The 12560-nt window shown below is 43.1% G+C and overlaps 1 protein-coding gene across 10 annotated transcripts in view; it reads right to left on the bottom strand.

Annotated features, from left to right (window-relative positions):
- Nucleotides 1–3588, bottom strand: part of LOC116946270 (ankyrin repeat and fibronectin type-III domain-containing protein 1-like) — a 264496-nt gene extending 260908 nt beyond the window's left edge. For 3 of the 10 annotated variants that reach the window (XM_076069929.1, XM_076069934.1, XM_076069936.1), the window contains exons 1-2: nucleotides 3360–3588; nucleotides 2352–2467 (exon numbers count right to left, since the gene is read on the bottom strand). The gene's annotated coding sequence lies outside the window, so the exon portion shown is untranslated. Of the gene's footprint in view, nucleotides 1–2351; nucleotides 2468–3355 lie in introns of all 10 variants that reach the window. The other 7 variants (XM_076069932.1, XM_076069935.1, XM_076069938.1 and 4 more) reach the window with 4 other exon arrangements.
- Between the last annotated feature and the right edge of the window lie 8972 nt (nucleotides 3589–12560).

The raw sequence follows: 12560 nt of genomic DNA, 5'->3' as shown, positions 1-12560 counted from the left end.
AAACGTACAAAATCAGCAGGGGATCAAATACTTTTTCCTCACTGTACCTCTCCACGCTTCTCTGTGCACTTTTCAGCTTTTGTTCAATGTTCATTGTCAGAGTCGATGTTTTCATTCATATGCACTGATTTAAAACAATTTCTTCTCTGGATAGTGATAGTTAGATTTTTAATGATCAAATTATTATTTTAAATAGACTTCATCCTGCTCTATATCGCCTCTATTTTATAATGTTGATCGTGATACGCCTTTAGTAACTGGGTTAGGTATATAATACACTGTTGTGTTTTCCACGTATGTCCTTCAAACAATGATTTCCTGTTGTTCAGAATACATACATTTCGTTTTTTCCCCGTATTTATCTTTAGCTCCCACTTGGCAGTTTTGTTTGTCAAGTTATTTATTAATTTTCCGTACTTCATTACCATCGGTTGATATAATGACTATGTCACCATCGTCATCATTAGCACGGTTGGCTGCGTACGGTGCGAAATAAGTTAAACATACGTAGTTGTACATTATCAGCCATCATGGGTCCACTGCTGGATCAGGCCTCTCTAAGCTTTCGCCATCTCTCAAGATTTTTGCCCTGCAACAAACCACGTGGCACCCGCACACGGGCTGATGTCCTCTCTCCTTCTCCTCGGTGGACACGCTCGAATGTTCCACCACTTCGCCGCCACTCCGTCATGATTCCTGACCATCGGTTATTTACACTCTCGTGATGCTTTTAACCTGCCGATGTTCCTTAATCAACGTGCTCCCCATCATGACCTCTCGATGTCATTGCAAGCAAGCATCTCTCCACGCATCTACGTGCACCCTTCAGCTTGTGTTCTTGGCATGTTGCTTTTGATTAGATCAAGTTCAGTTTCCCAAAAGCACTCCAACGTTGCGCGTCGAAGCCTTTCTTATTCCATCATTTTGATTCCAGTCGATTTACAAAAAGCCACCCTGGGTATCCATATTCTGTATCATTAACAGTCATGCCAATGTGTTTGTATGTCATATCTCAGTCGTTACAAGTAAATGTCAGCTCTTCATATAGAGTAGCAACAACAACAGTAGAGACCTACCTCTTGTGAGTTTAATACATTGCTGTGCCCGCCTGAAGAGCCATTGAGAGAAAGGGGCAGTTTCTGTGATGAACATGAGAGCCAGCCACCAGGTCTTTGCACCAGGACCCCCAAATCACGTTTAATTGTACCAGCGTCAATTAAAGCTGATGACGCATGTGTGGTCAAATGTACTTAAGATGGGCAGTTCTGTCCTGAGTGCACAACACAACATCTTCAAACACACGGAACTCGGATTACAGGAGAACTCCTCTCATCTGTGACCCTATTACTCAGGACTCCGATTAAACCTTCACCAGCTGTAGGGTCCATTCAATGTACTATTATCCGCGGCCCTATTCTTCCTGTCTGTCCGTACCATCCTCGCATTATTTTAGAGGATGTGGAAGTAAAATTGCAGATTACATTCTAGGATAAGCAATGTTTGTTCGCCACATCGCCACGGAAAAGAGTTCTATTGTAGTGCGGGAAAATGTGCATTATATTTCACACCAAAAAATAACCCAATAATGAACGTCTAATTATGCAATTAGTGGGATACAGGTAGGCTACAATTTCCATACGCATGCTTACACAATTAACGGAAACTCCCATTTAGCATTAATAAGCAAAAAAAGTGAATTGCATTCGTTGCATTTTAAATTAAGATCTTTTTCCGAGCGTATAAATGTAAAATCTGAAGGCTAACCACTGGAGCGTGCACCGTATTTAAAAACAGATTTAGGAAATGGCCACTTGAAGGCACAGCTTATCTTAGTGATGTACTGCGACTCATAATTGCATAAATGTGCGTGCATCTGTTGTTCAATAAGTGTGGCATTTCAGAGCACTAACGACATGCTTGCTTGGAGATGGGTGCAGGGGGCGACTGAATTGTCGGAAACTGCATCAAGAGAGTCATACTACAATCATGGATATGGCCATTCCTTGAAAAGCAGCCTCATTAGTTAAGTGAAGCTGCATACATTTGTCTTTCAAAAAATGCATACATCCATTATAACTTCAATTTGCACGTGAAAAACTAAACTACTAAACTACAAATGAGTGGCTAATGAACAATTAAATTCGAGTGGTATTTCACAGTTGAACATTTACCAAATGCAGTGAAACTATACACACACACCACAATAACATTGCATAGGCTCCACAATACAATTGAGTTGTTAAAACTCTCTCTCCGCACAGCGTCTCGTAACAATATCCTACGATAACCCATGTGTGCAAGCAAAAATAAATAGCATGCGATCGAGGCGAAAATCAACGTGTCAAGCTTACCCCCAATGAAACAATCAGCGTGGAAACAATCGGCACCGTGGATAGCAACCAGGTGGACAGCACTTGCCTCTGGCCGGCAGCGCGCAAAGGATTCCTCACAAGCACGCATCTGCAGCCTGTGTTGGAAGTCAAAGCCCTCCAAGTCACGATTGCATTCTGACCTCATCCGGAAGGCCGGCACACCACTGCACGAGCTGGCCGACCACGCATTTAGCATTTTTCATGGCGCACACTGTGTACCGCGTGCGTCCACACATGCAGTAATCCTCCCAATATTAACATCGGTGGGTGGGAGCCGACTGTCGTGGGATGTGTATGTGGGTTTTCCCACTGGTGATTGGTATTTTTTTTTACATTTACAAAAAGGGCCAAACCGCAGAACTGTGATAATGTTTGAGATTCATGAGAGCATACCATTAAGTGTTCTATATAGAATGGAATCTAACGTGTCATTAAATTAATCAGTGGTTAGAAAGAAGTCTACCAGGGCGAATATTTGGGCATCCCTATACAACAGTGTGTATTTTGTATGCAGTGCATTATTTAAATCATCATGTTTATCCCTGGGCAATGTAACCCGACTACCTTATATGGCACTATGAAGATAAGCACATTATTTTTTTCCTCAACGTTACTGATGCGTATAGAGTGAATGAAGCAATATTTGAGCACGGACGTACAGCTCAGTCTGTTCTTAATTCGCACAGCAGTACACCGAAAAACCAACAGAGAATTAAATATTTTTTTTAGTAAAATCTCATTTTCGCCGATTTATAAATATATAACAATCGATATATTTGGCACAAAATCGAATACTATTCAACACAGCACATAGTTGTTTTCTTTAAACGAAACGTGCGGTTTTTTTTTTGCTTGTTTCAATACAGCATCGCAAATGGGAACAAGCAAACACATTCTGTCCCTTCACTCGATCACGGCAGCTTCTTTGCCCCGTGTGTACGCTCACGTGCGGAGAGACTGCAAAATACAGTCGTGGCACTTACTCACAGGTTGGCATTGTAGGCGCTCGCAGTCCAGGGAGGGAGGGATACGTGACGAAGTCGGTAGCAGAATGGACGGGACCGACTTAGAGGCGAGACGAAGCGGCCAAAGCGCACACGTGGGGTGGGGTGGGTTCGTTTACTGCCAAGAGGGGGCCCAGTGAACGGCGCACCGGACGGGAGACGCGTGCGTGCAGCGCCCGCCGTTACGAGACGGATCGCTTTGATTTCATCCTTAATTGATTTTTTTTCGTTCGCGCTTATTTAATTTTTATTTGGGCACGCATGCAGCGGGAGGGGTGGGAGGGGGAGAACGTGTCTGAAACACGGAAAGCTAGTTTTTAATTCGATGCGCGCTCTCTCTCTCTCTCACTCCTCTCGCAGAGGTGCACGTGTGAAGCAGATTGTTGTGAATATAGTTTAACAGCCATGGTTAATACACGGCTGGAGGAAGGCCTGTCTCTGAACTGACACCTATCTCTCAAGGGCTAAACGCTGCAACAATCGATCTGGCTTGTGCACAAGAGCTGATTTCCTCACTCGACCTGCGTGGTGGATGTTTTTATAAAAATTGCACATAACTCGATTATGTACTGGAAGACCAATAATTAGATAACACAGTCGACAATACACATTTAAATTTGGTTGTAGGATACAGCAAGCATATGGGAGTGGTAGGTTGACGTACGCATTGTATACAACTAATTGGGTGGAAATATTACAACGGCCTGCAAGGAGCCGCTAGTCAAGAAGACATTGACTAGACAATATGGCATTGACTAGACAAGATGACATTGACGTGCTTTAATAGCTCAGTCGTAAGAACAACTACACATATGACCTCTAAATTCCATACGATAAAAAACTGCACCATTTGGATCAGAACCTCGACATAGACGCCATGTCCTATGTAATCACTTGCAAACGACTTGTCACCTCGAATATCGCATTGCTGAACCCGAAACTATGAAGTAATTCCACCATTAAGTTATTTACGTGAAATATTACTTGATTTTGTGAGCGGAATAGTTTGTGGGAGTGCGGTAAGGGGTGTTTCATTATCATAAAGATGAGTGCACATTGATTAACGTTGGATAAAGACACTTACTAATTTCACACATCGCACATTCAGCCGACCAGACCCAACAGCACACCAGGCAGAGTTGCCCCATTGGGCATCTCCAAAAGCCCCTGCCACAAAACTCACACTTGCATTACCAGATTGTATGCTGTTTTGGGTTGAGTTTGCTCAAGGCAAATATTTGTTCCTCAAGTCACCTCCAAGTAAGTGAGCGTGATTACATTCACAGGTCGGAAGTGAATCCATGCCAAAGACAATGAGCCATCTGTGTAACTTCTGCTGTGCCGAGAGCGGAAATCGCCCGGGCTGTCCAAAATCACCAGACCTCAATCTGAAGGCTCAAACAAAATGTAACAAATCGTAATTCTTAAAAAAAAATTGCAACACTTCAACATAGACAATACAATGCATTACTTTTCATTATACGTGCAAATTTGTAATGACTACATTGTACTGTATTATGAAACGTGTATTTATACTATGAATGTTATGGAGACAATTTAAAATTCTACATTGGCAGCATTGGAAGTACCCACACTTTATCTCACCACGCACAACCTGTATCCATAGATACACTGCTAAGCTTGTCCATTATTTCAACTGCCGCACGAGGAGACTAAACTACACTATTTTTTACTTTACTAGGTAAGGCCCACTGAGCTATACAGAAATTTGTTTTAGAAGCGACCTGGCCACAAATGATAGCTCCACTCAATGGCTCATCACGTGGGCATTTATATCAGAAGCCAAATACTCTAAAAGACATGTTTCTAAATGTGGAGGGGAGCAACCGGAGGACCTGGAGAAAAACCCACGTGACCACGGGGAGAACATGCAAACTCAAAATATACAGGAGTCGGGATCGGGATCGAACCCACGGCCTCCTGCATACCAAGCGAGGTAGTGAACATCTCTCCACCGACGACCTCTGAATTGCAAGTCCAGTGTGCTCACCGACACACCACGGCATCGTCGCATGTATAAACGCCGATTACATTTTTTTTTAGCTCCCAGAGTTCAAACAAGGCCCTCGTATTAACTTAACTGGTCACTTATCAGGATTGCGAGACCGTCACCACAGCAAAACAGCAGTCATTATGGTTAATTTAAGCCAAGCATGCGTAGTCACGGATCCACACACAAGAGCAGCGCACAATACTGTATACGTATCAAAATTACTAAAGAACACTGCGAAAATGATCCTAAATCACGGAGCATATGAGAAAATGAGTTTCATCACCATGTTGTCTTGTGATGGTGTCTGTTATTTAAATGGCAACATTCTAATGAATGATGAATCTTTGTGAATTAGGGAAGTAGTGTGGATATGCATTGATTGGAATGCAGCAACGTACAGATATAGAAACCAATGTTGCCAAAGTGCCGTTACTCATTACATTACACCACAGGCAGTACCAGAGGCACAGATTAAACCTGAAAGTGAGCAAAGTCTTGTAAAGGCGCATAATTAAATTATCGATTAATTTACTTGTAAAAGCCTCACATAACTCAGACGTTTCACAGCTAACCATTCCGCATGCAACGTTCATACGAACTTTATCTTTCAATGACAGCATTTGTCAACACTCTTCAAAAGAACACAACAACAAAACGGTTCAGTATATTGTGGGTTTTATGCATTTGAAAGAAAAAATCAATCTGGCCAAGCAGATAAATCATCTGGGAGTTGCATCTGCTACGTCCAAAAAATAAGTCATGGAAATGTTAACATTTCATAAGCTGGATATGTACAGCTTGCAGGTGCTCAAATATTTAAGAGGACAGTTTGGTCTCTGCAGGAACCATCCCGTGTCGTTGCAGCAGCCCAACGACCAGACCCCAAGGACAACAGGCGCACACCACAAATGTAATTTGTTGTGTAAGGCTCAGCGCGTGTGCGTGTCTGGTAACACGGAATTTTGTACAGTTCACATGTTTTACATTTATATGTTTTACTGCCAAGTTCCTGCTTCAATGTGCAGCTTCTACTGTACAGTTTAAGAGCAGAGAAAGATTAACTAATCAAAAAGAGCATTCCAAGTAAATTAAATGAATAGGTATTTGTGTAAAGCAGCATGACTATACTATACGGTGTGGCATTGGTAACGCGTGTGCCTCACAGAGAGGAAGGACACGGGTCCGATTCATGACACGGGTCCGATTCATGACTCGGGTGCCTTTCTGTGCGTGCCTTTGCACGTTCTCTCCCTGCTCTGCATGGATTTCCTCGAGGTTCTCCACGTGCTTCCCATCGCTAACAACAACAACCGCAATTCGCCACTAAGTGGCGGTGACGTCACCACGACGCATGTGCCAGGCCATGTGCACCTTGACGCCACAGCTAAAACCACACACACACAGTGCAACTGGCGCGGGCCAAACATTCCAATGATACAAATTCTATCACCCGCATAACTACTCAATTGGGATTACAGCAACATTGCCCTTAATTGCATAAACTTGGTAAGACTCTTATTGACTCAGTGAGGATGTCCTGGGTAAACAAGCCTATGATTAATATAGAAGCCCCTCTGATTCCTAATGATCTCTTTCTGCTCCGCATGGCACGTGCAACTCTTAATCGGTCAGCGGGAGCCATCGTAAGGGACCAGCGAGAAGGCGTAAGTGTACCAGGGTACATTTGCCCTCGCGTCTCACTTAAAACTTAAAGGTGCAGCCTGTGCAATTATTCGCTCACGCCACTCCTCGTAGAAGGGCCTCCATTAGAGAGCAAGCTCTGAAGGTTATTTGGGCTACTCAAGAGGTCGGAGTAGCCGGACTTTATCCTGCCGCACGCGACCTGTTTGAACGACTAACTGGTGTACACATTTATCCTTAAGGGTGGACGGAGGCGTGGGGGGGGGGGATTTAAACAGACTTGCACCACTGTTTCAACTGCCAAGCTGGGATATTTTCTTTTTATGCGAAAAGCAATACAAAAATAGATGTTAAACAATGTATGTACACACACGAGGATTAGGAGTACTGCATTAACACACTGGAATAAAACAACGCCGTGCCAGTTGCCATCTAATAAGTACTTACAATTCACCAAATTTAGCTCTGTCGTCCAGGGAAATATATGAGCAAATGAAAAGAAAACATAATGCATCGCTGAATTATTTAATAACAACCCTGTAAGAGAGTCTGCAGCAGTTCCTGCAGTAGCATATGACCAGTAACACCGTGAGGATTTCCTTAAGCCAAAAGTACAAATTCCCACCTAAATGATGTTCACCGATCAAATAATTTACATTGTGGACCCGAATGCTCTTTCAGGCTAAAAATATTTCATGCATTAAGCAACAGTTTCCCGAAATATATTGTGATCAAGTCTGACCAAAGCTCTTGAGAATGAATTTGCACAAACGGCATGATAACGCATTAGCATGGATATGGAGACTTCCCGTCTTCCCGAGCCTGCAGGCGAGTTTTCGCGTTACGAAGGGCCACCCCTCTCAGGAGATAATGAAAAAAGGTATCCGTGCCTGGAGTACAGTGGCAACACTCTACTCCACTGGAAGCACTGAGCCAACTGTGGAAATTCCACATTCCCATGAGAGGGGTCAGTAGATTCTAATGTGACTGCCCACAAAGTGGCTCTCACCCTATCGACACCAGAAGGTAAAATCGGGCGAGTTGACCGCTGGCCAGGATTACAACTAGTACCCTTCTGGTTGCGAGTCGAGTGCTCAGGCCATAGCACACGAAAAAGAGGGAACACAGATAATTTTCCGGCTGAAGGCCCAACATGTTGTCTCGACATCGCCAGTTTCCAAACATTGATATAGCAGTCTGAAATTGAGCTTGCCTCTCATTTGCCCTTCACAGCTTTATGTGAGTTGGGTTGTGGCCATTCTCAAGTGAAAGGTTCCCGTGCGAGTTGGGGGGTATCCTAAGCTTAAAGAGATTTGCGCGAGGGGAGTGAGTAATATCACTTTCTAAGCCGACTTGCCAGCTTTTAAACGTCGTCAACGCATTCGTCTCAACGTCACGCTTCCAATGAAATGTCTGCTTAAACAAGTTCAAAGATCCCACAGAGATGATTCGTTTTGTTTAATGGGAGACTGATCGCCCAGTGCAATGAGGCAATGATACAAGCTATGTAATGACGCTTGCCTTAGCTTAGAGAAGGAAGCTTGCTTTTTTAATTGTATCCAAACACATCTGAAGAGGAAATACATTCGCAAAACGCAGCAGGAGTAATGACACACGCTACTAAAATATATGTAGGCGAAGACTTGTTTTTGTTAATATTTGATATTTTTTTCCTGTATTTTCTGTTTGCACAGTCACATAATCACTTTAAGATGTTTTCTTGTTCATGTTTTTTGTTTGTTGCCGTTGCACCCGATTCAAGAGCCGAATGGCTCACAGGGCTATACCAAATAAATGAACTATGAACTAACTATCAACTATGTTACTTGATGTTCTTCTTCAAACCTTCTCCCGTGCGAGATCTGACCAAGTTTTCCTCCATCGCCAATAGATCAGACCAAAAACAAGACAACAAATAAAGTAAATGAGGTGACGATGCAGCCCTGAAATAACTTTCTGATGCCAGTGCTGGCCACCTACTGTGGCGATCTTACAATTAGGTGGGGGTACCCAGACTTTACCCACCACCACCACCACATACGACCTGCCAATCAATCGACTGCAATGTACGCATGTTTACTGCTGGATGGACAGAGATGGGGAGGGGGGAGACTTCATAAAACTTTCACCATTGTTTCACCTGCTGCGCGGCACGGGAGATAAATTCGCGAACCGGTGACCTGTGGATTGATTTCAAGTCCAGTGTGATAATCATTACCCCGTGGCAGCATCGCAACCAATACAGTGTAGCATCAACAAAACATTGGCAATGTATCGCTGAAAAAAAATACAATATTTACTTACCTGACCGCGAGGCGCTATGTTATGAACGGACTCGACCTCTTGAGTGTAATTCAAAATATGACGGCGGTGATTTTGGTTTCACCTTACACCCACAAAGAACATCCAGTTCGATATCCAGCTGGCCACGGCACGGTGTTCAATATGAAGGTTTCCATTACTGTGAAACCAAATAGGAAAGCCTGCCCGGCTTATATGTTCCATATCAGAGGCAGGCAATACAGTTAATTAAATCAAAGTTTCCCGCACGAGCCCATCGGTAACTGTGCTGGACGCATCTCTGACATGCGCTGTCTAAAACGTCACAGCTGACTTGTGGGTGAGTGACGTGTGAACCGGCAATCAAGAACGCGGGGCATTATTGTGTATCTGCTAGAAACAATTACTGACAATTAAAGGTCTGGATGAAAAAAAAAAACAATGGCAACTGAGACATTTATTTAAAGCAAATTGGCCTGATGCTTATTGCTAGCAATCTGATCACTCTGGCAGAAACTGAATCATAAACAGATATTGCCATTCAACTTATACATATGGATGGAGACAATCTCCACAATCCTACATTGACACATAATTCAAAATGCAAAGGGGTAGAGGATTTTATTAGGAGATTCAAGTGACACCCAAATAAGACTCGCTCACAATATCCGCACTTAAAGTATTACGATTTCCAATAATGTATTAGAGTGAGTTTTCGCTCTTAACACATAATCATGAATTACGCGAAAACTCCGAAGGGCCAGCAGATGGCACTATATACAAAATGCGAGCATTTATAAGTTGTGCACAAGATTGATCGTTACAAGATATGAAGTTTGAGAGACTAACTCCACTCCATATCACGTCTACCCTCTGTTTTAATGTACCTGTTGTGTGATAACTCCACTCCATATCACATCTACCCTCTGTTTTAATGTACCTGTTGTGTGATAACTCCACTCCATATCACGTCTTCCCTCTGTTTTAATGTCCCTGTTGTGTGATAACTCCACTCCATATCACGTCTACCCTCTGTTTTAATGATCCTGTTGTGTGATAACTCCACTCCATATCACGTCTACCCTGTTTTAATGTACTTGTGATAACTCCACTCCATATCACGTCTACCCCCTGTTTTAATGTACCTGATGTGTGATAACTCCACTCCATATCACGTCTACCCCCTGTTTTAATGATCCTGTTGTGATAACTCCACTCCATATCACGTCTACCCTCTGTTTTAATGTACTTGTGATAACTCCACTCCATATCACGTCTACCCCCTGTTTTAATGTACCTGTTGTGTGATAACTCCACTCCATATCACGTCTACCCCCTGTTTTAATGTCCCTGTTGTGTGATAACTCCACTCCATATCACGTCTACCCTCTGTTTTAATGTCCCTGTTGTGTGATAACTCCACTCCATATCACGTCTACCCTCTGTTTTAATGTCCCTGTTGTGTGATAACTCCACTCCATATCACGTCTACCCTCTGTTTTAATGTCCCTGTTGTGTGATAACTCCACTCCATATCACGTCTACCCTCTGTTTGAATGTCCCTGTTGTGTGATAACTCCACTCCATATCACGTCTACCCTCTGTTTAAATGTACCTTATGTGTGATAACTCCACTCCATATCACGTCTACCCTCTGTTTTAATGTACTTGTGATAACTCCACTCCATATCACGTCTCCCCTCTGTTTTAATGTACCTGATGTGTGATAACTCCACTCCATATCACGTCTACCCCCTGTTTTAATGTCCCAGATGTGTGATCTCCAAGCAACGCACTCTGATTGCGGTCACGCGTTTGCCGCTTGTTGCAGTGGGTTCGCGATTGGAACTCAGCGGCTGCCCTGGTTAATGCTGCGGGTGGACCAACGACGAATGCGCAGTCTGCTTCACAGCGGACATTAAAGGTTCCGTGACACGACTTATTTGAGAGCAAGCCAGGCGTTAGTGGCATCATGGTTCAAACTTGTCGTTTAAAATTTATTTGCAAATTACCCGATACACTCATTTAGGGAGCGCGACTTTTTGACAGCATCGCCCGATAAGAGTGGCGCACCTTCTAAATGCAGTGATTATTTGATTTGTACTGTACATGTTTCCGATAGATTTATGATATTGCGGTGCTTGAATTACCTCGTATTTTAGATAATTAAATTGGCCAAGACCAGGAGGCGCGAGATGTAATCGAACCCTCTGAAACGCAGTGTAAATATTATCAAGCGTGCACACTGCCTGATAATCAGCAGTCATTAAACTGCAAAACCTTGATCACAAGGGACGGTCATTTTACAGGCACCGGGACCAAATACATATCTATAAACAATCACTCACTACACACTGCATTTCTAGGTTCACCGTTGTTGAATGCCAGTTGCGGAAAAGCAGAATACCTGTGTCAAGTAGTGCACAATTCATTTCGACCAAAGCTTTTGTATGGCAATAGTTAACTGTCCTCACAGTAGGCGATGGCGGCGTTGTTGTTGTTGTTGATAACGATGATGAATAATGAATCGTTACACCTTACTTATTTGACACGGGTTACAAACCCGACGAGCCTCGCCTTCGTTTATTCCCTCTGAACAAAGGAGGCGGGCGGAGGTTATTGTATCCAAATCAATCTGCCTATACACTCATTTGGAACCACAGGTGTCCTCCCTGAATGAATGCACATCCATCACAGGGCTCCACAGGGGAGGTCCGTGGCAAATGGGCTGGATGGGGTTAATGGCACCCGTGCACGAGCAAGGATTTGCTGTCGAATGCATGCAACGCGGTGCCACACTGCTTCACTAAAACCCGGCTGTGCTTGAAATAATAATGAATGCCTGATCATTCGCTTGACAACAAAGCTAAGGGTAGCATGTTGATAGAAAAAATATGCTTTAAAATATGGCGGTTCAGTCACACTTTTGTAGAATCTTTGGAATCTGATATTTTTACTGCGTTAAACAAATATAATCACGATGCAAGATGCTGTTCATAGTTCTCAATACATTTTTACGAAAGTAAAAATAACTTAAATAAATAATGTTACTATTCGACATGCCCATTTCAGCTATGCAATGATTGTTAATAATCACCAACCTGCGCTGACTTGCATGGTGAAGTATGGTCAATCACTACAAACATGGGATGAGGCCTTCATCCAACAGTGGATTGTTAAACAAAAAAAATCCTTACATTGAATTTGTCCAGGAAAGCTTCAATGAGTATAAAAACACTTTTAGTCGGG

The sequence above is a fragment of the Petromyzon marinus genome, chromosome 26, assembly GCF_048934315.1.
Source record: "Petromyzon marinus isolate PM22_M1 ecotype Great Lakes invasive population chromosome 26, UKy_Petmar_22M1.pri1.0, whole genome shotgun sequence".
NCBI lineage: Eukaryota > Metazoa > Chordata > Hyperoartia > Petromyzontiformes > Petromyzontidae > Petromyzon > Petromyzon marinus.
The sequence above is the reverse complement of the archived record's forward strand: the minus strand, read 5'-3'. Positions and strand labels throughout refer to the sequence as shown.